This window comes from Lissotriton vulgaris, chromosome 8 (genome assembly GCF_964263255.1).
Source record: "Lissotriton vulgaris chromosome 8, aLisVul1.2, whole genome shotgun sequence".
Classification (NCBI taxonomy): Eukaryota; Metazoa; Chordata; class Amphibia; order Caudata; family Salamandridae; genus Lissotriton; species Lissotriton vulgaris.
Genome location: NC_141696.1, coordinates 309,249,508 through 309,269,573, shown reverse-complemented (window position 1 = coordinate 309,269,573; position 20,066 = coordinate 309,249,508).

The window sequence follows — 20,066 nt, the reverse complement described above, 5'->3', positions numbered from 1 at the left end:
AACAGTTCTCTAAGGAAAGGAGACTGCTAAAGATGACGGGCACCGAGAAGTTGGAGCTTCAGAAATCTCTAGCGGCCTGGATGGAGGTCTATCAGTTACTGACAGCATCAAAGGATGGGAATTAGGAGGATGCTATGGATGATCAACAGCAGGGCCTGAATACCAGCTCCGAGATGCAGCACTCCATAGAGGGGATAACTCATCTCCTAAGTTGGAACTCCCTGACAGAGCGGGATGCAGTGCATCTTCACATGATGGCCTGTCACTAGAGGAGGTGGTGGACAGGAAGAAAGAGGGGGAGTTTCAGTTGCAAATGGCCAAACTCAAGATGGAGGATAGACTAGCCTTGGAGAGATTGGCTTATGAAAGGAGCCTCAAAGATCTGAACCTTGAATTTAAATCTTTTTTTAGATAAATGTGGTTATTGCATTAAACAAAGCCACTAGTAATTAGCCAAATAGATCATAAATGTACCGCAGGGCACATAGTAAAACAAAACCCAACACAACGGCCTCTCACCCTCCTTCCCGAGTTCCCCCCTGGGGCCCACCCCAACACAGTCCTCGTCTCAATCCCCCCAGGGCCTACGTGGTGTGGAGCTAATGGAGCAGAGTTGAGATTCCCCAAATGTTCAACCTGGTGATGCAGGTTAAGCAGTATCATGTGAGAACGCCTTGAGAAGTAAAAGGCGCAAGTATTTGGGACAGGTAGGTGCCTGCATTTCTGTGATAAGTTGGGGGGAGAGGAATGAGCACCAGAGATCTGTGAAGGGGGAACAGTCTCCCTGAAGTGAAAGGGATATACACTCCATACCCAGTACATGCCACAGTCTCTGTAACCACCCATGATAGGTAGGAGTCCAGTCTGAGCCTCAGTGAGATAGTGTTTTTTGCAAGGCCACGCCCAAAGCTATACCCATTTGTCTGCCTTTGTGTGATTTGAGAGGGAATGTGAGCACATTGGGCAGGCCTAGAATGGCCCACACCAGAAAGCTTGGTATCTGTGGGTCAACAAGTTTGTCTATATTGCCTAGGATCTGTTCCCAGTATGAAGACAAGGTGGGGCAGTCCCATAGTAAGTGTGTTAGTGTGCCTTCGGACCCACAGTTTCATCAGTAGTCTGGTTTGCGGGTTAGGCTGCTTCTGTGCAGTCTGGTGGGTGTGAGGTACCAATATGTGGCAAACTTATTTGCTCTTTCTGTGCTAGAAACGGTACGAGCAGTATGGCATACCCAATAGAATATTTCGCCCCATTCCTTCTGAGAGGGCGTACGCCCCAGTTCTGTCTCTAAGCCCCTCTGCCCTGAGGACTCAGTGATGAGGCGTGTGCAGGTTGATTTGGTGTGCAGACATTTTTTGTATAGGGTAAAGGGTCTATTGTCCCCCAGGCATGTTGAGGGGAGCATGGCCCAGTGCTGCACTTGGTGAAAGTGATAGCGTTCAGTCTCAGGCAGCGCAAGGTCTGAGTGAATATCCTCAAAGGTCACTGGTTCCTCCATGTCAAAGAGATGTCTTATTGGTCTGTACCCCGGGTCGAGGCCTGGTGTGAAATCTGGAAGGTTAACTATTGGTGTAATGGGTGATGGAAAGGAGGTGAGACCGCACATTACAGGAGTTGATTCCAAGGATTTTAATGTTGTGTTGGTGCCCTGCAGGATGTTGGGTTCTGTGGAGAAAAGGGATCTTCCACAGAGACTAGCTGTCAATGGCTCTTTCCATAAAAAGCCAATGCTTTTCCGATTCACTATGGGACCATTCCAGTAGAATTCAGAACTGGGCAGCCTGATAGCAATGGCCTAAATTGAGAATTTCAAGACCAGGGGGTTCAGACAAACAAGAGGAATTCCTGTTGGAGCGACTTAGGGATACAAAGGAGAAGCTCCAAGGGGAGTGTCTAAAAGAGGTACAATATTTTCGGTAGCATGTTCATTTTAAGCAGTGCCACGCCAACTAGCCAAGAGATGCCAAATGGCCTCCAGCGGCGTAACTTTCATCGTGTTTGGGAGAGGAGGTGATTGTAATTCAAGGCGACTGTGGCCTAAGTTGATGTTGCCAATCTAATGCTAAGGTATGGGATCGATTCCATCAGCCACTGTATAGAGACATTGTCCTGAAATCCATAGGCTTCTGCAAAGCTCTTGAGCTCGGCAAAAAATGCTGGTGTGGAGGACCGGGGGTCCTCCAGTGCTGCAACAACATCGTCTGCATAGAGGCTTATGGTGTGGCTTTCCCCCCAAAATGAACCCCTAAGATCAGTGGGTTCTCCCGCATACTCTGGGCCACAGGCTCCATATAGAGAGCGAATAGCTGCAGTGAGTGCGGGCACCCCTGACTCGTGCTGCGGACGATCGGGAAGGGGTCAGAAGAGGGACCATTTAACCCTACTGTAGCAGTGGGGTGACTGTAGCTGCTAAATACCCATTTACAAAAGCAGTCCCGATTCTGAACTGCACAAGTGTGGCTTCAAGATATGGTCAATACACCCCATTGAATGCTTTTTCCGCATCAACCGACAACACCACTCGCTCCGCTCCCTGATGGAGTAGTCTCCGCGTTTTGTCACTGCATTGCCTAGTGGCCATAAATACAGACTGGTCTGGGTCCACCAGTCCTGGCATCATAGGTCCAAGTCTGGCCACTAAAACCCCTTTAAAAAGCTGTAAGTCAATATTTAGGAGGGAAATTGGTCGGTAAGAAGCGCCCTGCCATCTATGTTTGCCAGGCTTTGGGAGTATGACAACAGAGGCCAGGAGCATCATGGGAGGCATTTCAGAGGTGTTGCCTATCGCCTTAAAAAGTCTAGTTAAGATGGGCACCAGGATGGTGCAAAAAGTGGTGATAAGTTCCCCTCTCTTGACTAGCTTGAGTATTTCCCATAGGGTGGCAATTGACGTGTTGTAGGGGTGTCATTAAAGGCCAGGAACTCCTCTAGTGTATTAGTTAGGTGCTGTACCACAGCCAAGCGATATAAGAGTGTGTCACGTAGCTGCCAAGAATATGGTGCAGTGTCTGAGGGGGGATTGCTAATGTAAGCGTCAGTGCTGCATGATCTGAAAGTGAGAGGGGTTCACTATCCGATGCATTCGCTAAAGGAAACACAGATCTGACCCAATGAAATAATCAATTCTGGTGTAAGTTTTGTGCGCATGAGAATAGAATGTGTAATCTGTAGTGTGGGTTGTGCAAGGAACGCCAGATGTCCATCAATCCCAGGTCGTGTAGCCACTCAAGCCCACTCCGTGAGAGAACCCCTGACTGTCCCTGCCTTTGGGCCTAACGGTCATGTTTATGTCTCCCCCAGCAGAATTTACCTTTTCCGAGAGTTTTTTATTTCCTTCACTGCACATTGGAGGTATGCTTCTTGCTCCTCTTTGTGTGTGTATATAGAACCAATAGTAACAGTTTGAACGTTAATAGTTACTGAGATAGCTAAAAGCTCCCTTTAATTTCAGCTAGTTTTGTGCCCACCTTCCCTTCAAAGGTGCGAGAGATAAGGATTGCAGATCCGGCTGTTATGGTTGTGTGTGAGGAAAAGTATTGGTGGAGGAAAGCCTTCGAGTGAAGTCTGTGTGTGTCCCTTGCAAAGAGGTGGGTTTCCTGTATCAGGGAAATGTGAGCACCTGCCCGCTCTAAGTAGGATAAAATAGCCTTAATTTTAGTCAGATTATTTAGTCACTTCACATTTAAGGTAAGGATTTTGAAGCAATGAGTCATTTCATATCAGAAGACTATCAACCTCAGATGCCCCTGTCGTGCTGAGTGTGTGTGCCCGGCGGCAAGCACATACCTGAGCATGGAGTCAAGCAGAAGGGGAACCCAGGGGGGGTAAGTAAAAATAAAAAAAACAACAAGTAATACTATAAACCAATGAACCATCATTGTATGGTTGACTGAAGTCTGGAGCTACGTGCTCCTAGAGAATTAGTAGAGGCGTACCAGTGGCCAGCATCTCCCTGCTCCCACCCAGGCCCAGCTCCATGCATTCGTCAAAGAGGATCAAGAAGAGGGACCATAAGATTGTCCGCAATCTTCCCCTTCATATCATGGTGTCAATGTTCCAAGGGGGTCCCCGGCCAGAGTTGCCTGGACCGCTTGCCTTTCTTTGGCCATGGTGTCCGGTTCAGGGCACAGTTGATGAGTTGGAGACTTGATTGTTGTCCATCTGTAGCCACTGTGACGGTACCTGCTTGTCTTGCCTTGTTGTGTCTTATCTGGCAGGGTGACCTAAATACCTAACAGCTTGCAGGCCTCAGTCACTGAGAGCAGTTGTCGCAGCTCTCCCTTTAAGGGGGAAATCAATCCAAATGGGTGACCCCATGAATGTGAGATGCCAGCTGCCCATAAGTGCATGGCAATAGGCCAAAAAGCTTTGCATTTCTGTAACATAGATGCTGCTAAATCGTGATGCTGTGTGGGTTATTGGCTCTAGGACTGGAATGCAGGGTTGTCTCTGGCAACACAGAGTATGCACTCTTGGAGATGGAAATCATGCATGCATGTTAATATATCAGCTGACGGGCGGGGTGGCCCGCCATGACCCCACTCTATGTATGTGATTGAGTTTGATGTGGAAGTCCGATGGCTCCTCCAGGCCAGCCTTCAAACCTCCAAAGTCACCTCAATTAGGCCCCCAGTCATTTCAGGCAAGTGGGGAGCCCTGGCCCGGCTGGAGCTACCTAGCATTGCCGGTCAGTACTGTTCTCCACTACCGGCACCCGCGGTCACTGTAGAGTGGAAGACCATAGGGTGGAAAATGGGGTGAGGGGGCAGCGGCGGAACCCGCCTCGCCCCCAATAATCAACTCAGGGAGTTCCCCAAGAAAGTGTGTCTCATCGAGTCGCCATATTGGTTACGCCCTCAAATATCGGTAACTTAAAGGTAGACAAGCAGAGTCCAGCACAATGGTGGCAGCTTACCCCCAGTGTCCAAAGGGTACAAAAAGATTCATATACCCAAAGACATGGTGCCCACCAATGTGGTTGGGGATGGCATGGACGAGTGGTTTTCTGCCTCTGAGGTGGCCCATAAGATACACAGGGTCCCAGCAGAGTTTTTTGTGGCATCACTTTAGAAACAATTTCCCTCCAGCAGGGAGTAATACCTTGTTGTTATATTATAGGACACTTTCACTTGTAGAGCGCACATTCACCATAGGTATTTTGGCACTGGTAGCAGAGGGACACATCAATCGTCTGATTTAAGCATAGGATTGTCGGAACAACCATGTTAAAAAAATCCTGTATTTCCCTAGTTGAATGCTGATCTAATGTCAAGGGAGAGAGTGTTCCTTGTAAGGGAACCCAGTACAGAAAAAGTGGTCCCTCCTAGCCTTTTCCTTTTGCTTCTTGGCACTGAAATTGAGATGTGCCAGATCTAAGACAGTGAGTTGGCATATGGTACTGAATTCTGGTAGATATAAAAACAGGGCTTTTTACTATGGCGTGCTTTAAAGGTAGTGCAGGGCATTTTAGAGATGGTCCTCAGGGCCACAGGGAACCAGTGAAGCTTTTCCATCGGAATCTTAGTGTAACAGTAACATGGCTGACAGAAGACCGGCTGGGCCACCTGATTTTGCACTAATTGCAGACTGTGATTTGATCTAGTGGGGAGTCCCAAATAGAGGGCATTTGTGTAGTCAATCCACAATATTACAAGAGCTATAATGATTTGGATGGCAGCTTTCCCTGTAAAATATCTGCAGTTTTTCCTTTTTCTTCTGAGTTGGAAATGGCAAAAGGATGACACAGCTCCAATCTGTTGTTTGAGAGATAAGTCTTCATCAACTAGAATCCCAAGGCTTTTCATCACTGTCTTAGGCATGAGGGAAGGGCCTAATTCTAAAGGCCAAAGAGAGTGTTCCATTGGATCAATTATTTTTTCATTGCTGATGGAGCAAAGATTTGCTACTAAGAACTTGCTCGGACATAAATAATCCTCTCATAGAACCTCGTAATAAATTATCAATAACGGTCGTAATACTAACTTTACACAAAATGTTACATTTAATAGAAAAAGGGGGACGCTTGCCTATGTGTTTTACTAACTAATAACCCGAACTAAGGATGGCTGCTACCACAGGAAAATGAACTGTGCATGCGTAAACCTCATGGCGTCTTAACGCTTAACGCTTGGCGGGAAAGCTTTGCTTTTGTGCAATAACAGCAAATATAGTCGCTTAAAAACTCTCATGATAAGCATCCACTCTCCTGAAACTAAACTGTGTTATATACTAAAAGCTAATGCATAAATACTTTTTTTTAAATAATTGGGATTAGAGTAGAGATAAGTGGTATATAGTGAAATAATATCATTTGAATCTAACATCTTGTATTTTTGACCTCTCTGGTAGTTTCTTATTTGGGCCTTAAAGAGAGCTAAGGGCTGACACCCACGTGAGACCATACACATGCGCGGCAGAGACATCTCCGGAGTTATAAGCTCAAGTCTTGGAAGCCGATCAAGGACACCCTTTCTGCATGTCCTGGGAACCAGCTGAACATCATGAACACTCAATGGACAACTGTACAAATTATATACATTGTTGTTAACGTATTATGAACATGGGTCAAACATAAAGCTTGGGAGAAACAAATTAATGGATGAGAACATAACACAATGCTCTTAAAAAAAGTAATAAAGCTTAGCATGGTGTAATGATCATCCCCTCAGCTGGCCCAATGAGAAATAGGAGTTTCATAAGGTTGAAACATTTAGGGGTGGTACATGCCATTAAGAAGGTTTAATTGGGGTAGTTAGTTAGATTAGTTTGAGCAGTTGCTGCCAGAACACTGAGAGATAGAGATGCTGTCTGATTGCTGATTGAAATACCTAAAGAAGCAGACTTAGAATTTCAAGCAAATACAATTAGAAAGAAGATCGCAGAAGAATCCAGGAGGTAAAGGAATTTGAAAGAAGAGCGCTGAAGAATCGAGGCGGAAATTCGAATCAGAGAGGGGTGAGACGCAGGCATTGAATCCAGAACAGGCTACCTGTCCTGTTCTATTCAAAGTCCTGAACCTGTCACCTGAATTTTTCTAAGGGGCCCACAACTCTGGGCCAGGGGGTCTGATCTTGCACCATCCTAGGTAAATATAAATCTGTGTATTGTGTCAATGTGCCTTTTCTCTCTATCCTCTCTTCCTGAGGTACTGGTCATTGAAAATTAAAGTTTAATTTAGATAAATCGAAGCTCAGCTCTTCAGAATGATGGAGGTAACACCGTCATTTGTCTTTGATTTGCATAGTATAATTCAAGTAAACCTTTAAATCATATCCAAGTCTGTGGTTATTTAATGAGCAGAACAGGTAAACGCTTCATTGTCAAAATTACCAAATGTAATCAACTAAAATCGATCCATTTGTAAAGAAAGGGCTTAGTATTAAGTATGCTCAAGACTGAGAGTCAAACAGACATATAGAATTAGCCAAAGAATGTATCCCCAGCGGGGTTCATCGACCAGATCATGAGTGAGTGTGGTTCATCGACCCGAATGAGTACTTAGTGATAATTGTCCACAGGGTGGTGTCCCGCTGGATCAGTGCGTGGTAGCGGAGTTATGGTTTTTATTGATTAGTTTGGTGAATATTGGTTATAGATTTATGTAATAACAAACGTGTTTGTATATTGTTTTATGTTGTTTGGAAATTCCTGGTAAGAGTATAGCGGGTGATAAATGGAAATCATACTGCAGTGAGGTTACTCGTCGGTTTTTAGTAATTAAGTTTTGAAAAAGTGAGAGTGATTGTTAGCAAAGAGTTTACTGATGAAATGTTGATGTTATATCACCTAGAAAGGGTAACACTGGAATAGTAGCAGGTTCTTCTGAGCTTAAGTGAAGAGTGAAAAGGAAAGGTTTTACTCGCAGCGCATGAAGAGTAAGCGGAGGTTTTTACTCGTAGAAAAAGAATTCAACCATTGGATTTGTTAAACTGACATAGTAGCAAATGTTTTTATGTTGTTATTATTACAAATGTTAGTGAAGATTAAAAGAAAATACGTTTTTGTATTACCTTGTGAAGAAAGGGTCAGCTGCCAGAGTTGCACTGACATCACAAAGTGCTGCGCTGTGATTGGTTGAGTCAGCTGGTATGGGTGACAAGACAGGGAATGGTAAAGGAGGAGTCAGTCATCGCACTGACCTCATCAGGTGCCGTGCTGGGATAGGTCAAAACAGCAGGCGTGTGATTTACAGAGGATTGTAAAGGAGGGGTCAGTAGTGAGGAGTGAATTTTACAAACTAGAGCTTGATTCGATAAAAGAATAAAAGCTGCAATAGGATTGGGGAACCCTGGGTCTAAATAAACATATTAATTGGTTAATAAACTAGAAACAATAATACTAATAGACAGTGGTATTTGTATGTGAAAACACGATCCAACTGTAATAGGGAATCGCCCAGATAGAAGATATTTAGGTTTTGCTAGACAAGAATACATAAGTAGACCGATTCATAAAATGTACAGAGAAAAAGAAAAATGTCATTTATGCAGAGAATGTCAAATTATTACAAGAAAGATAAACTCATTAAAATAAGAGAAGGAATCCTTATCCCACCACCTAACATTCTTGCTTCATTACTGAAGATGGAAAAGAGATATCATACCTGTGTATGGTTAGAAAATTGGATTGAGTATACAAAAGATGATGGAATATTGGCTTTTCCAGAAAATGGTACATTCAAAGGTAGAATTCTTTAGAATGTAAGGAATAGAATAAATGTGCTAGAACCCGACCTAGGTTGACACAGTATGAAGCTTTGGAAGAATAGGAAATGGAGGCCTTCAATCGAGACATGTCTAGAAGTACCAGGGGTCATAGATGATTTCATCCTAAAACTTTGCATATAAAACGTTAAGATCAGATGAAACAATGGAGACAGGCAATGGTTTCAGAAGGACTGTATCCTGTGTTAACCTTAGATGAGCAGTCCGGAGGCAAGTGTACTAGGAAGACTAAAAATATGACCGGCTGTGGAGAATCAGAAGATGTGTTTATGATAGTAATTCTAACAAAGAATCCTCCACCATATCAGGAAGGACCCAATAGGAATATACTGAGCGCTCCTGCCTTAGAGACCCCATTAGTTCTTCAAATTTTGCATGATTCATTAAATGAAAGAATATGACAGGAAAAATCAAGAGAAGCAATAAATACAAATAAAGATGAAATAATACAGAAAATAACCCAATGGAGTGTACATCCTGAAGCATTAACCATACCAGGTCCTGTTGTCCCATTATATGGGGATAGAAGAAGCGGTTCAAACCCACCAGTTATGGCCACTCCTGTAATCGAACCACAAAGAGAGGAACATAATAATTGAGGATCAGGTTAGCGAATATGAATCAGCAATATCGCGAATTGATTTACCAATAGGAGAACAGATAAATGAGACCCCAAGAAGAGTTACACCTAGTTGTTCAAAAGAAATACGAATTGAAACCTCTACAGGAACTAAAAGCGCTACCATTGTGTCACCAGAAGAATTGGAAAGATGGGCACAGGAAATGGACAAAACAGTTTCAGACCCCACAATTTTGGACATTTATAAATTAAAGGTAGAATTGGAAGAAATGATAGCTGGAAATGTGGGAATAGACAGATTAAATACGTACTGCGAAGAAGAATTATTATTCATATGTAGAAGCATAACTAGAAATATAAAAATATTTCATGAGAAATTAACAGAGCTTGCTTCAGAGATGGGAATTGAAATAGGGAGATCCAAAGTACTGCAGAAACCTTACAGAGCAGAATTTACTTACAAAGATTTAGAAAATATGAACGTGTCAGGAAGGAAATTACAGATTAAAGATCAAATGAAAATTTTACAAAAGTAGGAAGAATTAGACAGGTGGAAAATAAGGTGGACTAAGAAAAAGGAGGATGCTCAGGCAAACAAAACTGCATCAGAACATTTATTAAGAGAACCTAAAAAGACAGAAAGATTATGTCCCATGAGAGAAGTACCAGGAGGTACCTGAATTTATGGAGGCGTTATCCTATCCGCGAACCTGGAAGAACTCTACAGCGCTTTGTTATTTGTACAAGCTTTTTATCTATTTATGCGTGTGGAGCGGGACCACAGCAAGTATGGATGTAAACATTTGTAAACCTTGAAAAGTGTAACCCAACCGTGGATCCTACTTTTTTTTAACAATATCAGCAAATAGCTATATGCTTCAGTGTCACACGTTGCCTCAAGATGGAAACTGTCCTGTTTGCTTATGTTTGTGAGGATGGCCTGAAGACCTTTAAATATTTTACGCATGGCCTTATCCCTGTGGAGGAAAGCAATTAGTTCCCTGGACTTTTTACCTACTAGTGTTGTGGGAGACTCAGCCCTAACTACGTTTAATAATATTATTTTTTGATATAAGGTTCAAACCACTGTTATATAGAGCCCGTTTTGCACCTCGTATAAGAAATCTACGTGATGGATATGAATGACCATTAACCACCTTATGCATAATTGATCAGCTGTGCCTTGAAGAAGGGACTGTGGGTTTTGGACTCCCCTCCGAAACGTGCGTTGGTGCTTTTCTTCTCTTCTTTTACTTTATGTATTTTTGAAATGTAATATGATATGTATTTATTTGTTTAGCTATGTCTTGGAGTATGATAGTGTCATGTATGATTGTGAGCTGTGTGTCTGGTGATGTTTTAGTGCATTGTTTGAGATATTTCTTGTATTTGTTCGTCGGGCTCCAATATTGTTGAGATTATTTATACTACTTGGAAAATGAATATATAAAAATATTTTTGATAAATAAAAATGATTAATAACTAACGAATTGTAGGACAATGTACTTTTGAGGATCGAGGCACCACCCGATTATTAATTAAATGTTAAGGAGAGGTCTTTTGTTGTTGTTCAAGGAGGAGGATATGTACATGTTCCATGGACTAGGCAGGATATTTTATCATTTACAAATGATTTTCCAAAATTATGAGAGAAGCCAGTTGAATGGTACAGATAGGTTGAAAGGTTTGTGAAAGTTTCAAAGGTTTTATTAAAATATTTGGAAGGTCTGTTTGACATAGTGGTACCGGCTGATTTATGGACTGAGTGTAAAATCACAGTTAATTTGGCCTAGTGATGAGTACCCAAGAGATGAGAAAACAGGTGAACCTTCAGAAGAAGCATTGAAGACATATAACCAGGTGATTACTTTCTTGAAAGGGAAAATTCCCCCAAAAGAAACAGATTGGATATAAACAGAGAGAACTAAACAAGAAATATATGAAACTGTACATGCTTACTATGAGCGTCTGTTGCAAGTGTTCAAGCAGTATAGTGGATTTGAGAATATTGGTGACAAAGGTATAGGACATTTTGTATATCGATTTGAATCTGGATTAAGGCCAGAGATTTGTCGGATGATTCAAACACATATGTTGTGTTGGCAAGGGAAACCGATAGATGAAGTCTTAAAGTATGCAAAATACTGCAGAGATGAGATAGATAATAGACAAAAAATGTTAGAAGCAAAAGTAATGTGGGCACATGTAAAATTGGTAGAACAACAAGAACTCAAATTAAATAATCAGAATAAAGAACAAAATAGAGGATCGGGACGGAATGAGAATTATGGAAACCAAGAGGGAAAATGAGTAGAGAAGAAGCAAAGAAGAAGGTTCCTTGTCATTATTGGACACTGGTACTACCCGTTCTACTGTGAGAATAGCAGACATCCTAAATCCACCCCCCTCAGGTGAATCAATCAAGTAGTTGATGTTTCTAATAGACAGATCAGAACTCCAGTCCCAGAACCCATGAAGGTGTGCATTGGCAATTTTAGAGAAATGCACAAATTTGTAGTATGTGACTCCAGTCCCGTAAATTTGTTAGGCAAATTACTATGTAAGATGAACTGTACAATTTATTGTACACAGAATGGACTTACAATTCAAAACCCGGAAGAAGATAGTATTTACAAATGAATGCTAGCAAAACAAGGTATGGAGGTAGATGAAATGTATTCAATGATGACAAAGGATGAATTACCTGATGAATTAAAACTGACAGTAAACCCTGAAGTGTGGTATTTCACTGGAAGAGAAGTAGGGTTAATGGCAGGTATAGACCCAGTAAAAGCGACTGTAAAAGAAGGTACTATTTTTCCAAACACAAGACAGTATAAAATGTGAACAGAAATTAAATTAGGTGTCATAGCAAAAATAGAACGCCTAGTTCAACAAGGTGTTTTAAAAGAAATAATTAGCAGCCTTTTTCATTCACCCATAATTACCATTAAAAAACCTAATGGAAAACATTGAATAGTTCAAGACCTGAGAAAAAATAAAATAGTGGTGCCTTGTTTTCCTCTGGTGCCGAACCCAGCAGAAATTTTGTATCAAATACCATGGAATGCAGGATGGTTCACAGTAATGGATTTGTGTCATGCATTTTTCTCCATTCTGTTACGCCCAGATAGTTAGTATTTCTTTTCATTTAAATTTGAAAATCGTATCCATGTGTTAAATCTAGTTCCTCAAGGGTACCCAGAAAGTCCTTCAATCTTTAATCAGATTTTGAAAAGGTGTCTAGAAACATTAGTGATGCCCAGCAGTTCAGTTTTGGTCCAATATCTAGATGATTTATTGTTAGCATTGATAACACGAGAAGATTGTGTTCTTGATTCTATGGCATTGTTAAACCATTTGGCCGATGGAGGGCACAAGGTGTCACCAGAAAAACTACAATTCTGTCAAACCCGAGTTAAATATTTGGGATATCAACTAGAAAGTGGAGTAAGGGAAGTGTCACCTGAAAGGATTAAAATAATAAAACAGATGCAGTTACCTCAGACCTAGAAAGGAATCAGAATGTTTCTTAGTGTTGTAGGATATTGTAGGCAATGGATTGTAGGTTTATCCTTACTGGCTAAACCACTGATACAAATGACAAGAAAACGAGCAAAATACCCTGTAGAATGGGATAATGAAAGCATGGGAGCTTTTGTAAAAATTAAGAAATTGCCTATGTGAAACCCCTGCTCTTGAAATACCAGATTACACAAAAAAATGTGCATTATTTTAGATAATTGCGCCTTGTCAGTGCTGACCCAAGGTCATGGTTTGATGCGACATCTAGTGGCATTTTTGTCTGCTACTTTGGATCCTGTAGTCTCTGCATTACCTGGTTGTTTAAAGGCAGTAGCTGCTACTTGCACAAGTCTTGAACAAAGGGAATCTATTGTGATGGGGCATCCTGTGAAAGTATATGTGCCTCATTCCGTTGAAATTCTTCTGACCACAACCCAAACAGTATCTTACCCCAAGTCGTATGACAAAATATGAAAAAATTATTATAGGAGCAGAAAATGTAAGAGTAATCAGGTGTACGGTTCTGAATCCCGATACTTTATTACCTGATGTGTATGGAGATGTGTATAGAGAAAAGGTGAGGGATGATGTTGAACATGATAGCCTAGATATTACTGAATATTGTACCAAACCTTGTCCAGACATACAGGAAGAGCCCCTGAACAATTGTGAAAACAAGCTATTTTTAAATGGCTCATGCAAGAGGCACGAGGAGGGAGGGTTGAGCGCTGCTTATGCTGTGTGTACATTGGCTGGATTAGTCTAAGCATCCTATTTACCTGAAATCATGTCTGCACAAATAGCCGAATTGATCGCTTTAATTAAAGCATGCAAAATTGGGAAAAAATGGAGAGTAACCATTTACACTGATAGCCAGTAAGGGTACGGGGTTGGCCAACTTTGAATGCAGAGGGCTTTCATGACTTTTTCAAGAATCCCTATCAAAAATGGACAATATGTGAAAGAGCTTTTAGAAGCAATGCAATTACCAAAGGAAGTGGCTGTGGTCAAATGTGCTGCATATCAGTCAGGAATTGACTATGTGACTGCTGGTAATCGTTATGCTGACCAAGCTTCTCAGTACTGTGCCAAGACTAAAATGGCAGTAAACAAGAAAATTGAAACAACAGGAATCAGATGCCAACATATGCTTATCTCAACCATAGCAACATGGGACGAAGTAAGACATTTACAAGATGAGGTGGATGCAAGTGAAAAGGAAGGGTGGAATTAAAACCGGATGTCAAAGGAGAGAAGAAGATGGTGTTCTGATCTATCCAGATGGCAGGCCAGTCATGCCAGACTGTTTACTTTTACAGCTAGCAAGAATGTACTGTGGAGATACTCCCATTGGTATAGATGCTATGATTGGACTCTTTAGACAGGACAGGTTCAACCCGAAGTTTAGGACAGTCGCAGAGAGCCTTTGCCAGAGGTGCCTAATTTGTCAACAGAATATCCCAGGTAGGAACACAGAGGTCAGCTGGGGAAGAATTGGAAAGGCAGAAGGACCATTTGCATGGTTGCAGGTTGACTTCATTCAATTACCACCATGTAGAGGACTAAAATACATCCTTGTCATAGTGTGTTTGTTCTCACTATGGGTGGAGGCCTACCCAACTATGAGAAATGATAGCATAACAGTTGCCAAATTATTGTTGAGGGAACTCATACCACGTTTTGGTTTTCCAGTATCGGTGGAATCAGATAGAGGATTTCACTTTAATAATTAAATAATTTGATTGATCTATGAAGCATTCATGATTGACAAAAATGGCACTGTGCTTATCACCCAGAGTCTTCTGGGTGGTAAAACAACTGAATGGCACAATAAAATCAAGATTGGCAAAGGTGTGCACATCTACATCACTGTGTTGACCATATGAATTGCCTCTTGTTCTGATGGGAAACAATCCTGACAGAAACACAGGTTTGAGTCCTCATGAGGTACTCATGGGAAGAACAATGAGATTAGCCTTCATACCTGGACACAGACTATTAAGCATAACTGATAATCTGGTATTGGACCAGTGTAAAAGATTGGCTGACCTAGTTTGTTCTGTCCTTCACCAGGTTGGAGAAGATGCAGATGCCAGGCAACCGGATCAAGCACATGATCTAAATCTCGGTGTTGGTGAAGAATCACATCAGAGAGTCGTGTCTGGCACACAGGTGGAGTTACCCAAACCAGGATATGCTGGTTACAACAATGGCAGTGAAATGTGCGGGATTGCCTAACTGGATACATGCCAGCCATACCAAAAGAGTACCACCCCCTGATGAAGAAACTCAACAAACGGAAATTGAAGTTGAGGGTGCAGAAGGTTGAACAGCTGAAGAGCCTAGAACAACAAACTCTGAAGTAGCTGATCAAGAACAACCAAGCACTAGTCAGGAGGATTGGGTACCAGCAATTGACACACCTGATGTGAAAATAAGAACCTGAAGCAAAACAAAATTAAAGAAGTTAGAAACTAGTGAGAACCAGACAGGTGTAGAAGAACAAACTCAGGAGATATAATACAAGATTGTTGAAGAATCTGATCAGGAACAGATAGGGATATAAAAATACACTCAGACTGAGGTGAGCAAGTATTTTCACAAATCTGGGGGACAAATAGGTGTAGAAGAACACATCCAGGCACCAAACAAGTCAAATGCAATAAGACATACACAGAACCAGTTAGGAAAAGAAAAACAAGTTCAGGAAGAAGATCAAACTAAAGAAAATCCTGAACAGGAACAGATAGACAACCCGGAACACGTTCAGGTGAATGGTATTACTTCGAGAAGACCTGAACATGGTCAGTTAGAGAGGGACTCAGAAGAAGAAGAAAATCAAATTGTGCCACAATATAATATAAATAAAAGAGTATTCAAAAGTGACGAAGAAGGAGAAAGTACAGTGCAACCCAAAAGGTTAGAAAAGGTGATAATTGGCCCAGATATGTCAAAGGATTAAGGTATCATCTAAGGACCATTAATGTAGAACCTGACCAGGTGAATGAAGTCACTAGTCAAGCAGGACAAACAAATGAAAAATACAAGCAAAGGAGCCAAAGATTAGGAATATTGAATAACAAATTCAAAGGACCTGAATGGGCCTATATGATTCTTGAAGAACTTGAGAATTTAGATTTAAATGAAGAAAGTGATGAAGAAATAATTGCAGATCAAAATGACAAAGGAGAGGTGAGACCACCTTGAAACAAACAAAGAAAACTTAAAAAATGTTCTAAAATAAAGTAGAGGAAGAATAGAGATCTTCCTAAAATGGCCAAAAATAGAGTTGCTGAAAGACCAACACGAAATTGTTTAAAGAAATGTTGTAGAATATGTATATGCAGCATCATATTAGTGATTAGAGTATGGTTGGGTTTAACAATAGCGATACCATATTGATGAGTATAGAAAAAAAATACAGACACAGATGGAAAACTAGCTAACATAAAGGAAAATTGGGTAGAACTAGAAGCATCAGATGAGTTAGAAATACATCACACAGTAAAAGATACCAAACACAGAATTAAATGTTTTCACCAAGTTATTGTTAGAAAATGTAAATACTATGGAGATTAGTGATTGTTATGTATGTATGAAATTACCAGCTTCAATAGCAGTAGGTGTTACATATCACCATTTACAGTTAACATATGGTATTTCATGTAGTGTACTAACAAGTCTTTTCTATAAAACAGGTACATTGTAGTATTATTATTCAAACCTAGATGTGATATGTTCAGAATTTCCTGTTAGAAGGAATATGGGTAGAGAAAGAAAGAATTTGTACATCTGGCAAGACTCAAGCTGTGATGGTTCTAGATTTTGAAAAGAAAGGGAAACTCTGTCTTCATAGGTTGAAACAGACTATTATAATGCATTTATTGGTTCCAGTGAATGTGAACATACTTTCTTGGTTATTGGAGGATGGGGACTCAAAGGGGGAACTGATCCAGTCTTTCCTGGAATTTACTAAATATGTGGGAACAAGGCTTACTTTAAGCTACCTGCAAGACGGTATGGGAGTTGCTATTTTGAATAGTATTCCCTAAAGTCTATCATGTGAAAAGAATCACTGGAAGCAATGAAAGCAATAATGAACTAATACGTAGTTAAAGGGCTAGTTTTTCAGAAATAGTTCGAGACATATTTAGTGCATTGATGATACCATCAATGGGAGTAATTCTGAATACGAGTAGAATTTGTCAATTGTGCACAGTAGTTGATCCTGTATAAACTGATACTGCTGGAGGGTTTCTAATGATCAATACTGAAATGGTTGCAATCAGATCAATGTTTTTCCAGAATAGGCTTGCTCTTGGTATTTTGATGGAGCAAAGATTTGCAAATAAGCAACTTGCTCTGATCTAATCCTCTCACATAACCTCGTAATAATTTATGAATAACGTTCGTAATACTAATTATACACAATATTTTACATTTACTGGAAAAAGGGGGAAGCTTGCCTATGTGTTTTACTAACTAATAACCGGAGTGCAACTAAAGATGGCTGCTAAAGCGGAAAAATGAACTGCACATGTGTCAACTGCATGACGCCTTAATGCGTTGAGGGAAAATGTTGCTTCTGTGCAATGACAGCAAAAATGGCCACTTAAGAACTTACATGCTAAGCATCCGCTCTGCTGAAAGTAAACTGTGTCATATGCTAAAATCTAATACATAAATATTTTTTTTAAATAATTGGGATAAGAGTAGACATAAGTGGTATACAGTGGAATCATTTTATTTGAATCTAACATCTTGTCTTTTTGACCTCTCTGGTAGTTCGTATTTGGGCCTTAAAGAGAGGTAAGAGCTGACACCCATGTGAGACCATCCGCATGCGTGGTAGAGACAACTCCGCAGTCATGAGCTCAAGTCTTGGAACCCAATCAAGGACACCATTTCTGCATGTCCTGGGAACTAGCTAAACATCCGGAAGACTCGATGGACAACTGTACAATTTATATACATTGTTCTTAACGCATTATGAACATGGGTGGGAAATAAAGCTTGGGCGAAACAAATTAATGGGCGAGAACATAAAACAATGCTCTTAAGAAAATTATTAAAACTTAGCATGGTGTAATGATCATCCCCACGGCTGGTCCAATAAGAATTAGGAGTTTCATAAGGTTGAAACATTCATGGTTGGTGCATGCCATTAAGAAGGTATAATTGGGGTAGTTAGATAGATTAGTTTGAGCAGTTGCTGCCAGAACGCTGGGAGATAGAGATGCTGTCCGATTACTGATCAAAATACCTAAAGAAGCAGACTTGGAATTTCATGCAAAGAAAACTAGAAAGAAGATCGCAGAAGAATCAAAAAGGTAATAGAATTAGAAAAAAGAGCGCAGAAGAATTGAGGAGGAAATTAGAGTCAGAGAGGGGTCAGACACATGCGTCGAATCCAGTAGAGGTTAGCTGTCCTGTTCTATTCCTGTCCTGAACCTGTCACCTGAATTTTCTAATGCCCCAGAACTCTGGCCAGAGTGTCTGATCTTGCACCATTCTAGTTAAATATAAATCTGTGTGTCAATGTGCCTTTTCTCTCTATCTTCTCTTCCTGAGGTACTGGTCATTGAAAATTATAGTTTAATTTAGATAGATCGAATCTTACCTCTTCAGAATGATTGAGTCAACACTGTGATTTGTCTTTGATACGCATGGTATAATTCAGATAAACCTTTAAACCTTATCCGAGTCTGTGGTTATTTATTGAGGAGAACAGGTAAACGCTTCATTGTCAAAATTACCAAATGTAATCAACTAAAATAGATCCATTTGTAAAGAAAGGGCTTAGTATTAAATGGGATCAAGAATGAGAGGCAAACAGACATATAGAGTTGGCCCTAAAATTGATTCCCAGCGGGGTTCATCGACCAGATCATGAGTAAGTGTGGTTCATGGGCCTTCATGAGTACTTAGTGATAATTGTCCGCAGGTTGGTGTCCCGCTGGATCATTACCACCACTTCAGTTTTATCGGAGTTTCATTTCAACTGGTGTAAATTCACCTAGTCCAGAAAATAAAACATGGTGTTCTGAAAGAGTGTCTGAGATTATATAGTGTCCTCGATATCAAAAATGTGATGCATTTATCAGCATAATTAAATATTTTCACACCTTCCTTCTAAAGAGAGTGTATCAAATGGCGGATGTAGAGGTTAAACAAGTGGGGGGACAAAGACGATCCTGGATGTACACCACAATCTAAGTGTCCCCTGGAAGAGAAATATGGGGTAAGGGAGACTAACTAGGTTGATCTTTAAGAAAAGAGGTCTACCATTCAGGGGCAGGGGCAGTGAAACACAATCCTGTAGTTACTGACATGGTCGATCAATAGAGTATGTGCGATCGTATCAAATGTTGCTGAAAAGTCCAGCAGTAGTAGTGCCTCAATGGTCTGATTGTCTGCTTCCTACTCATTTCCTTTATAACAGTGAGAAAGACTGTCTCAGTGGAATGTGCAGCATGGAAACCAGCCTGCTGGGACTTCAGGTTGCCTGACTTCTCCAAGAAGGCATAAAGGTGTTGGGCTCCATTAGATTCAAATAATTTTGCTGAGTAGGGCAGCAATGAAAAACGTCTACAGTTTTTAAGTATAGTGGGATCATCCCCAAATTTTTTATAAAAGAGGTAGCTCTACTGCCTCCTTAATGGAGTTGGAGACCTTGCCCTGAGCTTGGGATACATTGAGGAGAGTTATTGCCTTGTCCAGAAAACAAGAAAAAATTTGACTTTCGAATGTTAGGGCGACAAATATCTTTCAGTGACCCTGTTTTGACTGTGGCCATCAAAGCAATAAGACACTCTTTGCTGAAAGTTGAAAAAGCACAGAAAGGGATGTAAAATTACTATCTTCTGGTGATATATTTAGGGCTCAGGTGATAGGAGGGATATTGTTTATATAACTTTTATTTTCTCTACAAAAAATGTTGAATTTGTCACACAGATTTCGGGTAGGGACTGCAGGCACAGAAAGTCTGTCAGAAATATACAGCTCTCTGACCGTCTCCAAGATTACCTTGGAATTATTTTCTGAGTTCAAAATTTAGTTAGAAAAGAGTGTAGATTTTGAAGTTTTTAAACGTTAGAGAAATACTTTTCTATTGTCAGGCAAATAGGTGTTGCACTATTTACGCACACCCTGCCAAAGTTCAAGCTTAGTGGCTTTCAAATGTGCTGTAAACAACTTAAAAGCTTCATGGCGGCAGGCAAGCTTTGTTTTCCAAAGGA